This window comes from Arachis duranensis, chromosome 1 (assembly GCF_000817695.3).
Source record: "Arachis duranensis cultivar V14167 chromosome 1, aradu.V14167.gnm2.J7QH, whole genome shotgun sequence".
NCBI lineage: Eukaryota > Viridiplantae > Streptophyta > Magnoliopsida > Fabales > Fabaceae > Arachis > Arachis duranensis.
Window position 1 is genome coordinate 26,632,040 of NC_029772.3, and position 22,428 is coordinate 26,654,467.

The 22,428-nt window shown below is 39.9% G+C and overlaps 1 non-coding gene across 1 annotated transcript; it reads right to left on the reverse strand.

The window, feature by feature from the left end:
• Positions 1-17,682: 17,682 nt before the first annotated feature.
• LOC127742991 (small nucleolar RNA R71) lies at positions 17,683-17,789 on the reverse strand. Its single transcript, XR_008004325.1, has one exon. It is a non-coding gene; the product is annotated as a small nucleolar RNA R71 (small nucleolar RNA).
• Between the last annotated feature and the right edge of the window lie 4,639 nt (positions 17,790-22,428).

The following is a 22,428-nucleotide window of genomic DNA, read 5'->3' on the forward strand; positions in this document are numbered from 1 at the left end:
CTGACCTCCCTAGTCATTGATACTCAGAGCCTTGGAACTTGCTTTTATAGTTTCTTTTTCTTTTGCTGTTTCTTTTGCTTCAAGGATTAAATTTTTGTTTGTTTCACAGAAGTCATAATAATTCTCTAAATTCCTGTTCCTTATACATCAACATCCTTTGATTCAAATTCAAATATGCACTGTTCATGTCATGCATTCAAAATCACAAATAATACCACCACATTTAAGTAAATAAGACTACTCTTAAATATAACTCAATTTCTTATGCAATACATCACTTCTTTTTTTGAATTCAAGCTTTAGTGAGCAATACATGAGACAAATTTTTTTAACCAAAAGTACTAAAGATCATGCAAGCAATCAAAGCAACAGAAAATAGAAGACAACACAATAAGAACGGAAGAGAAATAGAATGAAAGGAACTCAACCACCTCAGTTATGCTGGTGGTCATCTCATTCCTTCAAGAACAACATTCTTCTCCCTTTGGTGCTAGGCAGAAAAGCTATAAGCGAAATATCAAAACCAAACTTAAAGGTTTGCTTGTCCTCAAGCAAAGAAGAACTACAAACAGAGAGAGAGGCATAAAAGCAATTAATATGATGAACGAAGAAGAAAAAGATAAAAGAACAAGAGAGAAAGAGGATTTGGGAGGTGGATGATTTGAAATCAGGCACTGAGGTGGTTCAATTGGGCATTGCATGCGACGCGTACGCATGAGGCACGCGTATGCATGGATCGTACGAACTTCAAACGACACATACGCGTCAGGGACGCGTACGTGTGGAAGGCCATGATGGGAAAATGATGCAAACGCGTCAGGGACGCGTCCGCGTGGTGGGGCTTGTGCGCCCATCATAGTTCTAGCCCCATACCAGCATAACTCTCTGGCTAAACACCTTTTACGCTGATTTTACTCATACACATGTGCGCGTGCTTGATGCGTATGCGTGGAGTGCCAAAATCACAATGGACGCGCACTCGTCAATTTGTGCGCAAGGCACGCTTCCTTCGCCACTCCCGCGCAACTCTCTGTTCACTTTTATTTTTCACGCACACACATATGACGCGTACGCGTCAGTGACGCTTGCGTGCCGTGTGCTCGTTTTTTTTTTGAAATATTCAGTTCATATTCTCAAATAGCTGCATGATCAGATAGAACTTAATAAAATTCAAATAAATAAGAAAACTACTACTACGAGAATAACTAAGGATACAAAATTATCGGGTTGCCTTCCGACAAGCGCTTCTTTAATGTCACTAGCTTCACACTTGATTGTTAAATTTTCTTCCTCTTCTTCCAGTTGGTTAAAAGAAATGACTCCAAGGGAGAAGAGGTGAAGACTAGTGCCCCCTGATATAAAGTCCTCCTAACAAGCTTTCTTTTATTGTAATTAGCTTGATTCACTTTGCTTGTTGGGGTAGAGGTTGGATTGCTCTTTGTTGACCTTCTCTTTTTCATGGATAATTTCTTCTGTTTCTTGGTCACAATCCCCTTTTCAATGCTTTTCTTGGTTGCCTTCACTTATTTGATTTCAAAATTTTGGTGTTGTGTGATGGTTAGAGTGTACCCTTCATCAAGAACTTCTTCAAATTGGTGGTTCAGTAAACTCACCCTCTATGCCATTCTCTGCTTCATTGGAATGTAGATTCCCATAATTGCTTTCATCCTTTACAACCTCCCTTGTTTGTGCATCTTCTTTCTTTGTTGTTGCATCCTCCTCCTTTGTTGGCGCATCTTCCTCTTCTTCCATGTGTGAGGGTAGAAAGTTCTCTAATTCACTGGAGTATGAACTCCTTTGATTGATTTCCTCACTTTCTTTTATAGGATCTTCTATTATATCACTTGAGAAGGAATTTGCTTGTTCTTCTTCCTGGGACTTAGTAATCAGCTGCACATAATTCTCTACATTTTTGACACTCATCTTTATATCATGTATGAATTCTTTCATGAGAAGCTCAAGATCTGATGGTATTTGAGATGAATAAGGAGATGGTGGCTCTTGATATGCATAAGAAGGAGATGATGATTCATGATAAGTGTAAAAAGAGGATGGTTCTTGGTATGAATAGGGAGATGGTGGCTCTTGATATGGGTAAAAGGGTGATGGTTCTTGATATGGATAGAGAGGTGGTAGTTCTTGGTATGAACATGGAGATGGTGGTTCTTGATATGAATATGCAGGTGGTGGCTCTTGATAGTTGGAACATGGAGTATTGAAGTTTCTTTGGTTTTGACTTTGCCAACCAAAATTTGGATAGTTCCTCCATCCACCACAATATGAATCACTACTTGGGTGTGAGTAGTAATCCATGTGATCTCTCTCTATTGTTTTTCCTTAGCACAAAACACCAAATAGAATTAAACGCACCATGTGGTAAACAGGAAAGCAAAGAAGACAGAACAGAAATTTTTTTTCAAAAATTTTTTAAATAAAATTTAAATTAAATTAAAACTAAAACGCCTAATCTAAGCAATCAAACAACTGAAAGTTGTTAATCACAGTCAATCCTCGGCAACGGCGCCAAAACCTTGATGCGGTAATTTATAACCCACAGACTAACCGGCAAGTGTATCGGGTCGTACCAAGTAATACCTCAGGTGAGTGAGGGTCGATCCCACGAGGATTAATGGATCAAGCAACAATGGTTGGTTAAACCACTTAGTTAGGCAAACAGAAAAAAGTGTTGGATGTTCAAAGAGCATTAAACAGTAAATTAAGAGTTTGAAGACAGCAGGTGAATAAGTTGGGAATAAAATATGGGAGAAAATAGTTAAGGCTTCAGAGTTGTCTATTTTCTGGATTGACTTTTCTTATTAACTATATTTTAATCATGCAAGATTTAATTTATGACAAACTATATGTGACTAGACCCTAATTCCTTAGACTTTTCTAGTCTCCTCTAAAATTCATTAACTGCCAATTTCTTGGTCAATTAATTCCAATTAGAGGGTGATGATTGGTGCACGAAATTGTGATCATCAATGGCGCCATCAACATGGTACTCTCAATTGCAATCTCAACTATTTATCACAACTTCGCACAACTAACCAGCAAGTGTACTGGGTCGTCCAAGTAATAAACCTTACGCGAGTAAGGGTCGATCCCACGGAGATTGTTGGTATGAAGCAAGCTATGGTCACCTTGTAAATCTCAGTCAGGCAGATTCAAATGGTTATGGATGATATACGAATAAAGCATAAAATAAAGATAGAGATACTTATGTAATTCATTGGTGAGAACTTCAGATAAACGAATGGAGATGCTTTGTCCCTTCCGTCTCTCTGCTTTTAGCCTTCAGGAGTTTGAAGCTCGTCACAGTCATTCAATCATTGAATCCTACTCAGAATACCACAGACAAGGTTTAGACCTTCCGGATTCATTTGAATGCCGCCATCAATTCTAGCTTATACCACGAAGATTCCGATCAAGGGATCCAAGAGATAAACATTCAAGCCTTGTTTGCTTGTAGAACAGAAGTGGTTGTCAGGCACTCGTTCATAAGTGAGAATGATGATGAGTGTCACATAATCATGACATTCATCATGTTCTTGGGTGCAAATGAATATCTTAGAACAAGAATAAGCTGAATTGAATAGAAGAACAATAGTAATTGCATTAATACTCGAGGTACAGCAGAGCTCCACACCTTAATCTATGGTGTGTAGAAACTCCACCGTTGAAAATACATAAGAACAAGGTCTAGGCATGGCCGAGAGGCCAGCCCACATGATCTAAGATAGCATAAGACTAAAGATAGCTACCAAGATCTGATCTAAGAACTAGATGTCCAAAGATGAAAATACAATAGCAAAAGGTCCTATTTGTAGAGAACTAGTAGCCTAGGGTTTACAGAGATGAGTAAATGACATAAAAATCCACTTCCGGGCCCACTTGATGCGTGCTTGAGCTGAGAATTAAAGCATTTTCGTATAGAGACTTCTCTCGGAGTTAAACACCAGCTTTTGTGCCAGTTTGGGCGTTTAACTCCCATTCTTGTGCCAGTTCCGGCGTTTAACACCGGGCAGTTTTGAGCTGATTTGGGACGCCGGTTTGGGCCATCAAATATCGGGCAAAGTATGGACTAATATATATTGCTGGAAAGCCCAGGATGTCTACTTTCCAACGCCATTGAGAGCGCGCCAATTAGGCTTCTGTAGCTCCAGAAAATCCACTTCGAGTGTGGGGAGGTCAGAATCCAACAGCATCTGCAGTCCTTTTCAGCCTCTGAATCAGATTTTTGCTCAAGTCCCTCAATTTCAGCCAGAAAATACCTGAAATCATAGAAAAACACACAAACTCATAGTAAAGTGCAGAAAAGTGAATTTTAACTAAAAACTAATAGAAATATACTAAAAACTAACTAAAACATACTAAAAATATACTAAAAACAATGCCAAAAAGCGTATAAATTATCCGCTCATCAATGATCAAATTCCAGTTTGTATGCCACAAAAATTCTAATTATCAAAAAATAAGAGGATTATATGTCACGTATCCCGTTAAATCCAAATAATTAAAATTTAGGAGAAATTGTTTTCAAGCTGTTGTTCAAGTAAAGAGCTTTTCCAAGTTATACAATAACTCAATTAGAACATGGGTCATACTTCCGTTCCACCCAAATTCATAAAATAAAGAACGAAAACAATTATTGAAATATAAATCAAAATATGAATTAAAATAGATAACAATAGTATCAATCCATACAATAGACAGAGCTCATAACCTTAACAATGGAGGTTTAGTTGCTCATGACTCAGAGAAGAAAACTAGGATTCAGGTAAACTCTGAAGTACGGAATATTAATTGGAATAAAATTCCCTAATGGAATCCTCCGGAATCCGCCTAAAGAAGAAAAGTTTCTCCTTTTTATAACTAATCCTAATTAATTTTAAAATCTAATATCTAAAATTAAGATAATATCTTTTCTTATTTTCAAATTCAAATTTGAATCAGAATCAATTAAATAATCCACGCCTTGTAATGTGGGGACCACTTGGCTTCACTGGATCCACGCCTAACTTGGCAGAGAGCTGCACCTTACTTGAGTGCCAAAATGGGGCCCAGAAATCACCCCCAGCGTTTTCTGCATTTTCTGCACGTGGCACATGTCACGCGTACGCATCAGTCACGCGTACGCATCGATGGTCTATTCTGCGTGTCACGCGTACGCGTCAAGTACGCGCACGCGTCGCTGTGCAGCTTCGCTTTTCACGCGTATGCATCAGGCACGCGCACGCGTCGCCATGGAAAGCTCCAAATCACTCGCACGCGTTAGGTACGCGCACGCGTTGCTCCTCACTCTCATCTCCTTCAATTCTTGCGCTGCAGAAACTCCATCAAATCCAGCTGAATGCTACCTAAAATAAACAGAATTGCACAAGACTCAAAGTAGCATCTATAGTGGCTAAAAGACAATTAATTCTTGATTAAACTTAATAATTTAAATGCAAATTCACTAGGAAAAGATAACAAAGATGCTCACGCATCAGGTAGCAGTGCCGGTGATAAACCACTATTTTATTATTCATATTGTGTTTAATTGTGTGGTTTTATGAGGTCTTTACCCACTTATTCATATGATTTGCATGTATTTACAATTCCTTCCTAAAAATTTCCTTTGATTAAAAACTTGCTTCCTAAGATCTTTTAGTTATATATTTTTATCTTCCTTTGTACCATTCGATGCCGTGATCTGTGTGTTAAGTGTTTCAGGCTTCATAGGGCAGGAATGACGTAAGGAATGAAGAGGAAGCATGCAAAAATGGAAGGAACACAAAGAATTGAGGAGATGACCAGTGAGAAGTCACGCGGTCGCATGGCTGATGCGACCGCGTGAAATAGAAGAAATCACAGTGATACGCTCGCGTGCCTGACACAACTGCGCGGATTGGAAGCTACACAAATGACGTGAATGCATGGAAGATGCGCACACGTGGTACGAGAAATGCTGAGTGACACGAACACATGGACGACGCGGCCGCGTAACATGCGTGATCTGCAGAATTTCAGAAGTCGCTGGCAGAGTTTCTGGGCCGCATTTCAACCTAGTCTTCGGCTCAGAAACACAGATTAGAGCCAGGGAACATGCAGAGACAAAGGAACAACATTCATTCCGCATAATTTTTAGTTTAGAGATCTGAATTTACTCCTCCCCTAGGTTTCTCACTTGAACATTCATAATTAGGATTTTGAAGATTTTGGCTTTAGCTTTTGAGAAGAGTCTACCTCCGGTACTAGTCACTATAGTTTGTTATTTACTTTTCATTTATTCTTCCATATTCTTAATTCCTCTAGAGTTGACATTGGATTATTTTCAAAGTTATTAATACAGAACTATTTTTATTTTTAATTAATCTCTTTTATTATTATTTATTATGTCTTCTTTTATTTTCCCCATTGATTCTGTGAAGTCTATAATTATGATGAGTGAGTAGTTCCATAACTTGATTGGGAGATGATTGAAAGGAAACCCTGAGTTGGATTACTCAAGAGAAAAATTGTAATTGGGTTTATTGTTGGATCACCCTCTAGTCATTGACACTAGTCCTTCCCAAGGGAGAGGATTAGAACTTGTGACTAGAAATAGCTTTCCAACTTGCTTGACTTTCCTTTACCTAGTAATGGATAACTAAGCAGAACAACCTTCAATTATCAATTAATCTTGAGAGTACTTCAACAAGAATAGGACTTCCAACTAATCTACTCCCAGTCAAGGCTTTTATTTAAATTATCTAAATTCTTTGATTTAATTTCCTGTTTATCAACTCAACCATTTTTAAAAACACCTGATTAATAAAATAGCACATCTTTCTACAACTCGTTGGGAGACGACCTGGGATTCATACTCCCAGTATTTTAATTTCAATATTGTGACAACCCTTCTAAATTGATAAGCAGATTTTTGACTGGTTAAGGACTGTACTTGCAACGTATCTCTTATAATAATTTCTTAACTCGCCAATTTTCGCCACGTCAATTTTTGGCGTCGTTGCTGGGGAGTTGCAATAGTGTGCTAATTTATTAATTGGAATTTATTTAATTGCAATTTTTCTTTTTATTTTGTTACTATGAGCTGCACGTTTCTTTTGTTAAATGAAGCGTTCACTTCCTGATCTAAGCTTGCCAGTATTTGACCCTGAGATTGAAAGAACTATTTCACATATAAGGCAAGCTCGGCGTCGGCTAGTCCTCTCTGAGGATGAACCTGAAACGTCATCTAAGGAAGAAACAAGCTCCCTCTCTACTGATCCAGTTGATTTACGTGCAGGTGACATGGCAGCACCTAGGAGAGTCACTATCCAGGAGGAAGGAGTCCCTGATTTTACACTACAACCATTCCAAGCACACCACCCAACAGTGGCTGTGGATTTTGAAATAAAGTCTGCACTACTCAACTTGATGCCCAAGTTTCATGGCCTACCTGCTCAAGAGCCTATCAAGCACCTTAGGGATTTTCAGACTGCTTGTTCTACTGTTAAGCGTGATGGTACTGACAAAACTTCTATTCTGTTGAAAGCTTTCCCATTCTCTCTTGAGGGGAAGGCAAGAGAGTGGTACTACACTCAACCCGGAACAACTGTTTCCAACTGGGATACTCTTAGAAGAGAATTTTTGGAGAAATTCTTTCCAGCTGAGGTTACCGATAAACTGAGGAAAAACATGTCCATGATCGTTCAGGACGAATCTGAGACTCTCTATGAATATTTGAAGCGCTTCAATAATCTTTTGGAAGCATGTCCCCACCATATGATTGACAAGATAGTGTTGCTCGGCTACTTTACACAGGGGATGAAATCTCAAGATAAGACCACATTGGAAGGTACTAGCAATGGGTCTATGAAAAAGTACAAGACTACGGAAGAGGCATGACAATTGATTAGCGACTTAGCTGAATCTACTAGGAATCACAGGCAAAAACAAAGTCGATCAAGAGTTGTTGCAGAAGTATCCTCTAGCAAAGAGACTGCTGCTATAACTCAAAGCTTATGTGAAATGACTAACTTGCTGAAGCAGATGCAACTAAGTCAGCAACAGGCTCAGCAAGTTCAGCCTTCTCCACCACAGCATAGCCAACAGTTGGTTCCACAAAGAGTATGCAGAATTTATGCAGATTACAGTCAATATACTGATGAGTGTCTGCAACTCCAACCAGAAGACCACACTGTGGCAGCCACTCATAACTTCTATGACTGCCCCAATCAAGGGTACAATCAAGGTGGCAGTTACAACCATGGATGGTAGGATAATCCCAACCAAGGTTTGAGAGATAATTCCAACCAGGGTTGGAGGGACAATCATAATAGAGGAGGCAGAGATAACAATGGAAATCAGAGGTGGAATAACAATAATAACTTCAGGCAGCAGAATCAGAATCAGGCCTACAGAGCACCTCATCTCAGACAGCCTCAAGCATCTCAGCAGACCTCTCAGATCACTTATCCCTCTTCATCTCCTAATGATGAGTTACTACAATCTATTGGTCGGAGACAACATGCCATGGAAAACAACCTTACTTCTACTCTGAATGGTCTGAACTCTACTTTGCAAGCCCTTGTCTCACAGATTGGATCACTGAACAACTCCAACAACCAGTCTTCAAGCTCTGGTGGACTCCCCTCTCAACCATTACCCAATCCAAAGGGTGGAATTAATGCCATCACCCTAAGGTCCAGAACCACATTACAATAGAGGAATCAGGAAGAGCCAAACCCACCAGAACATACCTCAGCTGAAGAGGTAGTGGAAATAGAAGATGTTGAGGAGGAAAAGGATATACAGGACATGGCTGAGGAAGAAGAAGCTCAATCATAGGAAGAAGCACCAAAGGGCGCAGACACTGTAGAAAACGCCATTCCTATTCCATTTCCACAACTTGCAAGGAAGCCCAGGAAGCAGTTGGAACCTGATCCCAAAATGATAGAAATATTCAAAAAGGTTGAGGTAACTGTTCCCCTTTTTGATGTTATTCAACAGGTACCTAAATACGCAAAGTTTTTAAAGGATTTATGCATACATAAAGACAAAATTAACGAATTAGAAACTATTCCTTTAGGTAGTTCTATATATGCTTTAATGGGAAATATACCTGAAAAATGTAGTGACCCAGGCCCATGCATGGTTAGCTGTACCATTGGAGGTGTGATATTTTCTGACTGCATGTGTAATTTAGGAGCATGTGTTAGTATAATGCCTTTGTCTATATATTATGTTTTGAGGCTCCCTCCCTTAAAAAAGTTGGCAGCTCATTTTGTGTTAGCAGATAAAAGCATTATTACAGTGGCTGGAGTTGCTGAAGATGTATTAGTGAGTATTAAGGGGCTTACAGTCCCCATTGATTTTTACATCCTGGAGATGCCCCAAAATGACTCAGAGAAGCCATCATCAATCCTACTCGGAAGACCTTTCTTGAAGACCTCGAAGTTCAAATTAGATGCTTTTTCAGGAACATACTCTTTTGAAATAGACGGCCGAGTAGTAAGCTTCAATCTGAATGGAGTCATGAAGCACCCTCCAAAAGATCATTCTATCCTCCAGTGTGACATCATAGATGAAACCGTAGCTAAAGTTCACCAGGAGGAGTTTGAAGAGAAGTACATAGGACAAGGTCCAAGTGTGGGGACACTTTCTGAGGACAATGAAAGTACTCTACCACTGCCACCAGCTCCAGACAATCCAGAGCCTAACCATGAGCAGAAGTTAGAATTGAAACCCCTCCCTCCACACCTCAAATATGCTTACCTCGAGGACAAGCAGAAGTTTCCAGTTATCATTGCACGGGACCTCACTTCTCAACAGGAAGAACAGTTACTGAGTGTGCTGAGGAGGCACAAGAAGGCAATTGGGTGGAGTTTGGCAGACATAGTAGGCATCAACCCTCAAGTTTGTGTGCACAGAATATTTTTAGAAGAGGGAGCAAGACCCGTTCGTCAACCCCAGAGAAGACTGAACCCCACTATCTTAGAGGTTGTCAAGAACGAAGTGACCAGACTACTAGAGGCAGATATCATCTACCCCATCTCAGACAGTGAATGGGTGAGTCCAGTACAAGTGGTGCCCAAGAAGTCTGGAGTCACTACAGTGAAGAATGAGCATGGAGAACTCATAGCAACCAGAGTACAGAACGCCTGGAGGGTCTGCATTGATTACAGGCGTCTCAACCAAGCCACTTGTAAAGATCACTACCCTCTTCCATTCAATTATCAAATGCTGGATCGCCTGTCAGGTAAATCACATTATTGCTTTTTAGATGGTTACACAGGCTATTTCCAGATTCATATAGCCCCTGAAGATCAGGAAAATACTACTTTTACATGTCCTTTTGGGACTTATGCCTATAAGAGAATGCCCTTTGGCTTGTGCAATGCACCAGCTAGTTTCCAAAAGTTCATGATGAGTCTTTTTTCTGACCTTCTTGAGGACTGTATGGAGGTTTTTATGGATGATTTTAGCGTTTATGGTGATTCCTTTAGCCTTTGGATATGTCAGTATAAACCTTGTATTAAATTTTGAAAAATGTCATTTTATGGTTAAACAAGGTATTGTGCTAGGACATGTTGTGTCTAATACTAGTATTTCTGTAGATCCAGCAAAGGTGGATGTTATTTCAAGTTTGCCTTACCCCTCCTCTGTGAGGGAAGTCTGTTCGTTCCTTGGCCATGCGGGTTTTTACCGGAGATTCATTAAGGACTTTAGTAAGGTAGCACTTCCCCTATCCAGGTTACAGCAGAAAGATATCGAGTTCGAGTTCCGTGAGGATTGCAAACAAGTGTTTGATAAGCTGAAGACCGCCCTGACTCAAGCTCCAATTGTGAGAGGACTTGACTAGAGCCAGCCATTTGAAATCATGTGCGATGCTTCCAACCATGCAGTAGGAGCAGCGCTGGCTCAACGTGAAGGTAAGGATCCTTTTGTCATTGCTTATGCGTCTAAGACTTTAGACACTGCTCAGTCTAACTACACTACTACTGATAAAGAGCTTCTTGCTATTGTTTTTGCTCTGGATAAATTCCGAGCCTATTTACTTGGTACTAAAGTAGTAGTGTATTCAGACCACGCAGCTCTAAAGTATTTATTAGCTAAAAAAGAATCCAAACCAAGGCTTATACGTTGGATACTGCTACTACAAGAATTTGATTTAGAAATAAAGGATAGGAGTGGTAACCAGAATCTAGTGGCAGACTACTTGAGTCACCTTGAGCACATTAAAGATGACTCCACTCTTATAGCTGATAATTTCCCATTTGATAACCTATAAGCAGTATCTGAGGTAGTCCCTTGGTATGCACCTGTCGCTAATTATCTAGTTAGCCGCACCTTTCCTCCAAACTTTACTAAGCACGAAAGAGACAAGCTGAAAAGTGAGTCTAAATATTATATATGGGATGACCCATATTTATGGAGATGTAGCATTGACCAGGTAATTAGACGGTTTGTACCTCAATCAGAATTCTACTCCATTTTAGAGGCCTGTCACTCATCTGAGAGTGGAGGACATTTTGGCCCTCAAAGAACAGCTAGAAAAATCTTAGACTGTGGATTCTGGTGGCCTACTCTTTTTAAAGACGCTGCTGAATTTTGTAAATCTTGTCCCCCATGCCAAAGGTTTGGTAATATATCCCAGAGGGATGAAATGCCTCAACAAATTATGTTTTTCTGTGAAATTTTTGATGTTTGGCGCATTAACTTCATGGGTCCATTTCCAAATTCTGATGGCCACCTTTATATACTGTTAGTTGTAGACTATGTTTCTAAATGGGTGGAAGCAATTCCTACCCATACTGATGATGCTAACACCATTGTTTCCTTTGCTAGAAACCACATTATTTGTCGCTTTGGATCACCACGAGCAATCGTGAGTGACCAATGCACCCATTTTTGTAACAGGAGACTAACATGATTACTGAAGAAGCATGGGATCATTCATAAAGTAGCAACAGCCTACCATCCTCAGACTAATGGGCAAGTCGAGGTGTCTAACAGGGAGATAAAATGCATATTGCAGAAGATAGTCAAACCTCATAGAAGAGACTGGAGCACCAGGCTACAAGATGCACTCTGGGCATACAGAACAGCATACAAGACACCCATTGGGATGAGTCCTTTTCGCTTAATTTATGGAAAAGCCTGTCATCTTCCAGTTGAAGTAGAGCACAAAGCCTTTTGGGTAGTAAAGGAGTGCAATATGGGATTTGAGAAAGCCGGAGCTGAAAGGAAGTTGCAACTGCAAGAATTGGAAAGCCTTCACCTAGAAGCTTATGAGAACTCAAGGCTATACAAGGAAAAGATGAAGGCTGTACATGATCAGCACATCAAGAGGAAAGAGTTCCAACCTGGGGATTTAGTCCTCCTTTACAACTCCAGACTGAGGCTTATGCCAGGCAAGCTGAGATCAAGGTGGGAAGGTCCATATAGAGTCAAGAAGGCTGAGCCGTACAGAGTTTTTCACCTAAGTCACCCTTCAAGCTCTGAACTCATCAAAGTTAATAGACATCGTTTGAAGCTCTACCATGGTGAGAAGGTGACAAAAAACAAGGAGTTAGATATCTTCCTTTTGGAGGATCCACTAACAGCAGAAAACTGAGCTAATGGAGCGTCCAACTTAAGGACGTTAAAGCAAAGTGCTAGGTGGGAGACAACCCACCATGGTATGATCATTCCATTCTTTACTCTTAGTTTTGTTTTTTCAATAATACTTCTCATTATTAGCACATTTAGTTTGCATCTGCATTTGCATATAAAAAAAAGAAGAAGAAATGGCACGCGACGCGCCAACGTCGCTGACGCATCCGCGTCGCATGTGCATTGGAAAGAAAGAAAATGGGACAGAGAGTTACGCAGGAATGTGGCTGGAGGCGTGCCTTTGGCACAATTTGATCCACGCGACCACATGGATGACGCAATCGCGTCATTTGTAAATTGGCCTCCCCACACGTCCGCATCGACCATGCGAATGCGTGGCTCTGCAATTCGACGTAAAAAGGGTGAATGGCCGAAAGTTGAGCTGGACTTGGGCTGCATTTGTGCTAGTCGCACAAGCCCTGCCACGTGAATGCGTGCCCCACACATCCGTGCTGTTATTTCCATCTGGCGCGATTGCGTCACCCCAAATTTTGGCAAAGCATAATTTAAACAGAGAGTTGTGCGAGCGCGAAGCTGCCCTCGCGCCACTAGTGCAAATCATGTCACGCGTCCACGTCACCTCACTTAAGGGCTTTCCACGCAACCGTGTGCCCCACGCGTCCGCGTCGCTTGCGCCGCCCAACTCATTCAAATCTGCCAGATTATCTTTTCTTTTCTCATCCCATTCCTATTTTATTTCCCCTCTTTCCTTCTTTCTCCCTTATACTCCCTCTCTTCCACCACCATTATCAAGGTTTTTCTTCTCTCTTCTTCCCTCCTTACTTTTTCATTCTTTTTTTTTATTTTCATGTTTTCTTTTTCTTTCTCTTCTACTTTCCCTATCCATGTTTTCTTTTTCTTTTCCTATTCCTCCTAATGGTGTTGGAATTTTATTTGGGTCATTATTTTTATATGTTGCTTGTGGATTGTTTAGGACTTGTTTAATAATTATATATTATTTTCTAAGGGTTACTTGCATGTTCAAATTAATATTTTTCATACCTTATTTAACATGTATGCTATGTGTTTGTGAAAACGCCCATATGGCATTTTGCACTATTTTTAGATTTCTTTTAAATCTACTACTCTAAATGCCTGCTTTTCACAAAATCCCTTTTATATTTTATTAATTAAATATAATTGTTTTTACAACCATATTATTAGTTTGAAAGACTTGGTAATCTAATTTGGACATTGAATGCTTCATCTATGCTACTCATGCCCTCTGCTGGCATGCCAATAAACAACTTGTATTTAATTGTCATCCCATGCTCTTGCTATATTTCCATTGTTGATTTGTCAAATGTAGTCATGACCATGTGTTCACATCATTATCCATTCATGTGCATTGATTACCACCTTTCCCATTCTTTTCTTTGCTATAACCCTTGCATTATTCATGTCTTAACTCGTTTCCTTTCAGGATGGCCACCAGGAAAGGCAAGGAAAAAGCTACCCCCAAATCCACAGCAAGGAAAGGAACTAAAAGAGCATTAGTGGCAGAGCCTTCTTCAATTGCAGTCAAGCCCTCAACAAAAAGAATTAAAAGGATTATAAAGGTTGATGAAAAGGAGAGAGCCTTCCCAGCAAAGGACACTGCACGATTTCCCAATCGCTACTGTGAGCAGATATTCCCCATTCTGGCAGCTCGGAATTACAACAATGAACACCTTCTTATCCTTCCACCGCGTATTGCCGAATTTGTTGAGCCACAAATTGCACAAAGACATTGGGGATACCTACAGAGACAGCCACGACAGGTTAATCTTTCTTGGGTAGTTGAGTTATACTCCAACTTCCACCTGCCGACCCTGCAGTCTGTTTATATCTGTCAGAAGCTAGTCCCCATTACAGAAGAGGCCATTCAGCAAGCCTTAGATCTTCTCCCTGCTCCAGAAGGACTGGACACTTTTCAAGAAGCTGCACTCAAGCGCCAAGCGTACAAATTTGACTGAGACGCTGTTCTCAGAGTTATTGCTCAACCTGGCAGCAAATGGATCTTCGGATACCATCGTTCCCGTCCTAAGGGAATCTCGGCTTCCGCACTCACCTTAGAGACTCACGTATGGGCACATATTATGTCCTATTATGTCTTCCCGAGCACTCATGAGTTCTCCTTCACCGCAGACATGGCCGTTCTACTATAGTGCATCCTCACAGACTGATGCCAGGGCATCTAAGCCAGTTTCGCTGACCTTTTCTTTACTGTTTTAAGGTAGTTTCATGCATTTTCTTAGAGAATAAGGCAAGTTTTGGATGAAAATACACTCACACCTTGATTCAAGCAACTATTGTGAATTTCACATAATTTCATGAGGATTTTGCAAGAATTGAATGACAAATTGATGATGCATAATCTCATAACTTTAACTAGAGCTTTGATGCACTTTATTTGCTTGATTTTAGGACAAAGGAAGCAAAGAAGAACCATGTTAGTAGCCACGTTAACCTAGTTAACGTGACCACAAACGTGGAATGGGAAAGAGCTTGCAATGTTAATGAGAAAAGTGATCATCAATAACGCCTGTGAAGCCATCATAAGCCCACGTTAATTGCCACATTAACTAGATTAACATGGTAGTTAACATGGAGACAAAGAAAGCTCCAACGTTAGTGGTAAATGTGAACACCACTAACGCTCCAAAATGTGGCAATGAACCACGTTAAGAGTCACGTTAATTTAGTTAAGGTGAACTCTAACGTGGAAGAGAGGAACAATGCCAACGTTAGTGACACTCACCTTTGTCACTAACGTTGGATCAAACTAGCATTGCCCACGTTAGTGGTCACATTAAGACCACTAACGTGAAAGTTAACGTGGAGCTAAGATTGATGAGCCAACGTTAGTGACACTCACCTTTGTCACTAACGTTAGAGATGGCATTCACTACCACGTTAATGGCCACGTTAACTTAGTTAACGTAAGCTCTAACATGGAGAGTAGGGGCACTTGGAGCGTTAGTGACAAAGGTGAGTGCCACTAACGCTCTCGAAGATGAGGCATACCCATGTTAAGAGCCACGTTAGTTACACTAACGTGAACTCTAACGTAGGGACAAGGGGCACAAGGCAACGTTATTGGGAAAGGTGAGTCCCAATAACGCTTGCGAAGGTTTATAAGGCATCGTTAGTGGTCACGTTAGTGCCACTAACATTGGAGTTAACGTGGGTTATATGGGGTTGGAACGTTAGTGAAAAAGGTGATTGCCACTAACGTTCTTGAACCCACAATGTCACTTAACGTTAACTTCACTAACGCCCATGCCTAATTCATACTTTTCTGCAAGCTGAGCCCAATAAAGATTGTAACTGCTTCAACTCAAGATCTAAGGCACACATCCAAGACTTGAAGAACTCACTAGAAGATCAAGAGAAGTAGTATATATAGGAGTAGTTTTGAACTATAGAGAAGCTTGGCACTTTGGAGAACTACCTTCTGTATATTTACTTTTCTGCACTTTTAGCTAAAGATGTATTCTTTTCTGCCATTTTCCATTTCTAGAGCTATGAACAACTAAACCCCTTTCATTGGGTTAGGGAGCTCTGTTGTAATTTGATGGATCAATTATAGTTTTCATTCTCTTCTTCTTTCCTCTCTTTGGATTTACTAGAAAGCTTTCGATCTTAATTCAATTGGTTAGTTGTCTTGGAAAAGAAACTCTCCATAATTGGATCTCCTCTGACACACTTCATCTTTTCCCATGAGGAATTAAATCAAGGAATTGGGCAATTGTTCAAGCTTAGAGAGATTGGGTTGCCAAGGAATTGGAACCCAATCACTTAAGATTTCCAAGGAGATCAATAGATGTGTTGATTGAGGAAGAGATGAAAATAAATTTGATCCGGAGAATACAACATCTCCTGAGCCCAATGAATTCCCCATTTCTGATCTTACCCATTCTCTTTACTTTCTGCCATTTATTTACATGCTCATTTCCCCAAATCCCCATCTAAGATTCTACACTTTATTTTCTGCTATTTACTTTCCCGCCATTTAATTTTCTGGAATTCTCAAACTACATTCTGTTTAGCTCAACTAGCATACTCTTTCAACTAAAGTTGTTTGACCAATCAATCCCTGTGGGATTCGACCTCACTCTATTGTGAGTTTTTACTTGACGATAATTTGGTATACTTGCCGAAGGGAAATTTGTTGAGAGACAAGTTTTCACGCATCAAGTTTATGGCGCCGTTGTTGGGGATTGATTTTGTATCAACAATGATTAAGTTGGAAGTTCACTAGATTGAGCATTTTTCTTTTGTTTGTTCATTTTATTTAGTTGTTTACCTTCAGTTTGTTTTGTTTCTTCCTCACCCTCTATACCCCCTCTGTTTTCTTTGTTTCTTTATTATTATTTACAATTCTGCTCACTAACCCACTAACTATATGATAATTTGTACCACTCACACTAACAATTACTCTAACAAGAATAACCTCTTCATTTCATCTCTTGCTGTGTGTTTTGTTAGTTGTATGACAGGGAGAAGAGAGGGAGCTTAAACTTCCATCGATTCAGAACCTGAAAGAACCCTCCGGAGACTAAGGAGGGAAGCAAGAGGGAAAGGAGTTGTTGGTGCTGAGAAAGAGGAAGAGTATTTTGAAACCAACATGGAGGAGAACTTGGAAAACAATCATGAATGAGAAGCTCACAACCATGCTAGAGAAGGCCCTACAAACCATGTTGGGCAAGAAAGGAGAGTTCTAGGCTCCTACATCAATCCAAATCCAGGAAACTGTGGAAGTAGGATTCAAAAGCCCACCATACAAGCCAACAACTTTGAATTAAAACCCCAGCTAATCACCCTTGTTCAGAACAATTGCTCATTTAGAGGAAGTGCTCAAGAAGACCCCAATCAACATCTAACCACCTTCCTGAGAATTTGTGACACTGTGAAGTCTAATGGAGTCCACCCGGATGTCTATAGGCTGCTTTTGTTCCCTTTTTCACTCAGGGACAAGCATCCAAGTGGCTTGAATCCTTCCCAAAGGAGAGCTTGACAAATTGGGAAGATGTGGTGAACAAGTTTTTGGCAAGATTCTATCCTCCTCAAAGAATTAACAGGCTGAGAGCTGAGGTGCAAACCTTCAGGCAACAAGATGGTGAGACTCTCTATGAGGCATGGGAGAGGTTCAAGGACTTAACAAGAAGATGCCCACCAGATATGTTCAATGAATGGGTTCAACTTCACATTTTCTATGAAGGTCTTTCTTATGAGTCAAAGAAGGCTGTAGACCATTCATCAAGGGGCTCTCTAAACAAGAAGAAAACCATTGAAGAAGCCTTGTCTCTCAACAAATTTCTCTTCGGCAAGTATACCGAATTATCATCAAGTAAAAACTCACAATAGAGTGAGGTCGAATCCCACAAGGATTGATTGGTCAAGCGACTTTAGTTAGAAGAATATGCTAGTTAAGCTAAACAGAACTTAGATTGAGATGCAGAAATTTAAATGACTGGAAAGTAAATAACAAAAATTAAAGTGCAGAATCTTAAATGGGGATTTGGGGTAATGAGCATGAAAATAAATGGCAGAAAGTAAAGAGAATGGGTAAGTCAGAAATGGGGAAATCATTGGGTTCAGGAGATGTTGCATTCTCCGGATCAAGTTCATTCTCATCTCTTCCTCAATCAATGCATTCATTGATCTCCTTGGCAATCTTAAGTGATTGGATCCCAATTCCTTGGCAATCCAATCTCTCTAAGCTTGAACAATTTCCCAATTCCTTGATTTAATTACTCATGGGAAGAGATGAAGTGTGGTCACCGATTATACCACATGTATTTCCAAATCAAAGTATTAGGAGGATTACATGTCACTATATCCGCCCAAACCCCAATTTGGTCCAACATGAGAAAGCATTTTTAGCATGATCTCCTCATTCCTTTTCCAAGGCTCAAAAGAGATCCAATTATGGAGAGTTTCTTTTCCAAGACAACTAACCAATTGAATTAAGATCGAAAGCTTTCTAGTAAGATTAAGAGAAAAGAAAGAAGAAGAAGAATGAAAACTATAATTAATCCATCAAATTACAATAGAGCTCCCTAACCCAATGAAAGGGGTTTAGTTGTTCATAGCTCTAGAAATGAAAAATGGCAGAAAAGAAGAAATCATGCTAAAAGTGCAGAAAAGTAAATCTATAGAGAGTAGTTCCCAAAAGTGCCAAGCTTCTCTATAGTTTAAAACTACTCCTATATATACTACTCCTCTTGATATCCTAGTGAGTTCTTCAAGTCTTGGATGTGGGCTCTGGATCTTGAGTTGAAGCAGTTCTCATCTTTAGTGGGCCCAACTTGTAGAGAAATATGAATTAGGCTTTGGGTATTTAGTAATATTTAACGTTGAGTGCCATTGTGGGTTCGAGAACGTTAGTGGCATTCACTTTTTCCACTAACGTTCCACCCTCATACATCCACGTTAAATCCAACGTTAGTGGTCTTAACATGACCACTAACATAGGCAATCTTGGCCTGATCCAGCGTTAGTGACAAAGGTGAGTGTCACTAACGTTGGCGATCTCTTCTTTATTCCACGTTATAGTTCACGTTAATTGAATTAACGTGACTCTTAACGTGGCTATGTGTGGCCTTTTGGAACGTCCCACGTTAGAGTTCACGTTAGTATAGCTAACGTGACTCTTAACGTGGGTGTGTTTCACCTTCGAGAGCGTTAGTGACACTCACCTTTGTCACTAACGCTCCAAATGCCCAAATTCCATATGTTAGAACTCACGTTAACTAAGTTAACGTGGCTCTTAACGTAGTAGTGATGCCATCTCCCAACGTTAGTGACAAAAGTGAGTGTCACTAATGTTGGCTCCTTGATCTCAACTCCACGTTAACTTTCACGTTAATGGTCTTAACGTGAAAGTTAACGTAGGCAATGCTAGTTGGTCCAACGTTAGTGACAAAAGTGAGTGTCACTAACGTTGGCTTTTGTTTTCCTCTTCCATGTTAGAGTTCACGTTAACTAAGTTAATGTGACTCTTAACGTGGATCATTGCCAAGTTCTCCAATGTTAGTGGTGTTCACTTTTACCACTAACGTTGGAGGAAAACGTTATTGGTGTTCACGTTTTCTCTTAACGTTGGAGTTCCCTTTTGCTTCTACGTTAACTACCACGTTAATTTAGTTAACGTGGCAAGTAACGTGGGCTATGGATGGCTTCGCAGGCGTTATTGGTGATCACTTTTCTCATTAACGTTGCAAGCTTTACCATTCCACGTTAGTGTTCACGTTAAACTAGGTTAACGTGAATACTAACGTGGTTCTTCCTTACTTCCTTTGCCCTGAAATTAAGCAATTAAAATGCATCAAAGCTCTAGCCAAAGTCATGAGATTATGCATCATCAATTTATCATGCAATTCTAGCAAAATTCTCATGAAATCATGCAAAATTCACAATAGTTGCTTGAATCAAGGTGTGAGTGTATTTTCATTCAAAACTTGCCTTATTCACTAAGAAAATGCATGAAACTACCCTAAAACAGTAAAGAAAAGGTCAGTGAAACTGGCCTAGATGCCCTGGCATCACAACACCAAACTTAAAGCTTGCTTGTCCCTAAGCAAGTACTGAAGCATAAGAAGAATGAAATGAAAGAAAAAGAAGATAAAATAGAAGTAGCATTCCTGGTTTATGGGGTTTCATGCATAGCAACTTAGGTTCTTTCCCTTTAAGTTTCAAGCCTTTATCAAATCCTTAGTCACTTTCTTGATTGCATCCCTTGAGACTTCTTTTTTATTGATCCTTCCTTCTTTTTCAAAGTTTACTTTTCTTTTTACTAAGTGCTTTGTAAGAGGGCGACTCTTTATGATAAGCTTTCAGCCAACACTCCCAAACCAGTTGGTGTAAGGTGCTAGGTGTTAAGACACCCCTAAGGACTTACTCCCTCAAGTCTCTTTCCATATCCCTTGTACATAAACACCACAGACACATGCCTCAATTTTGAAACCCTTGGTGCCTAGCATTGTTTCTTTTCTTATTGTGTTTCTTTCTTTTTCACTTTTATTGCTCTTTCTCTTTTCTTATTGGGATCTTATTGTTTAGTTAGTCTCAAAGGATGTGTCTCAAACATAGGACTTAGGATAGATAATTGCTTTCTTTCCTTACTTGGTGAACCAACTTAGCTTACTAATCATCCTACCACAAACATTCAGAATGCACTTCATAAAATAACTCCACTCTTGTTCTTTTCATAACATTTTCTTTTTGATTAACTTAAGGAGACAAGCATACAAGTAAGAAAGATGAAAGTGAATACTCAAGACATTAAGCTAGCACATTCAGGTAAATCACATTATTGCTTTTTAGATGGTTACACAGGTTATTTCCAGATTCATATAGCTCCTGAGAATCAGGAAAAGACTACTTTTACATGTCCTTTTGGGACTTATGCTTACAAGAGAATGCCCTTTGGCTTGTGCAATACACCAGCCACTTTCCAAAGGTGCATGATGAGTCTTTTCTCTGATCTTATTGAGGACTGTATGGAGGTTTTTATGGATGATTTTAGCGTTTATGGTGATTCTTTTAGTCTTTGCTTAGATGGATTATCTAGAGTATTAGATAGATGTGTCAATACAAACCTTGTATTAAATTTTGAAAAATGTCACTTTATGGTAAAACAAGGGATTGTACTAGGACATGTTGTATCTAATACTGGCATTTCTGTAGACCCAGCAAAGGTGAACGTTATTTTTAGTTTACCTTACCCCTCCTCTGTGAGGGAAGTCCGTTCATTCCTTGGCCATGTAGGTTTTTACAGGAGATTTATTAAGGACTTCAGTAAGGTAGCACTTCCCTTATCCAGATTACTGCAGAAGGATATTGAGTTCGAGTTCAGTGAGGATTGCAAACAAGCGTTTGATAAGCTGAAGACCAACCTGACTCAAGCTCCAATTGTGAGAGGACCAGACTGGAGCCAGCCGTTTGAAATCATGTGTGATGCTTCCAACCATGCAGTAGGAGCAGCGCTGGCTCAACGTGAAGGTAAGGATCCTTTTGTTATTGCTTATGCGTCTAAGACTTTAGACGCTGCCCAATCCAATTATACTACTACTGAGAAAGAGCTTCTTGCTATTGTTTTTGCTCTGGATAAATTCTGAGCTTATTTACTTGGTACTAGAGTAGTAGTGTATTCGGACCATGCAGCTTTAAAGTATCTATTAGCTAAAAAGGAGTCCAAACCAAGGCTCATACGTTGGATACTGCTATAATTTGATTTAGAAATAAAGGATAGGAGTGGTAATCAGAATCAAGTGGCGGACCACTTGAGTCGCCTTGAGCACATTAAGGATGATTCTACTCCTATAGATGATAATTTTCCATTTGATAACCTGCAAGCAGTATCTGAAGTAGTCCCTTGGTAAGCACCTATAGCTAATTATCTAGTTAGTCGCACATTTCCTCCACACTTTGCTAAGCATCAAAGAGACAAGATGAAAAGCGAGTCTAAATATTATATATGGGATGACCCATATTTATGGAGATGTGGCGCTGATCAGGTAATTAGACGTGTGCCTCAATCAGAATTCCAGTCCATTCTAGAGGCCTGTCACTCATCTGAGAGTGGAGGACATTTTAGCCCTCAAAGAACAGCTAGAAAGATCTTAGACTGTGGATTCTGGTGGCCTACTCTTTTTAGAGATGCTGCTGCATTTTGTAAATCTTGTCTCTCATGCCAAAAATTTGGTAATATATCCAGGAGGGATGAGATGCCTCAACAAATTATGCTTTTTTGTGAAATTTTTTATGTTTGGGACATTGACTTCATGGGTCCGTTTCCAAATTCTAATGGTCATTTTTAAA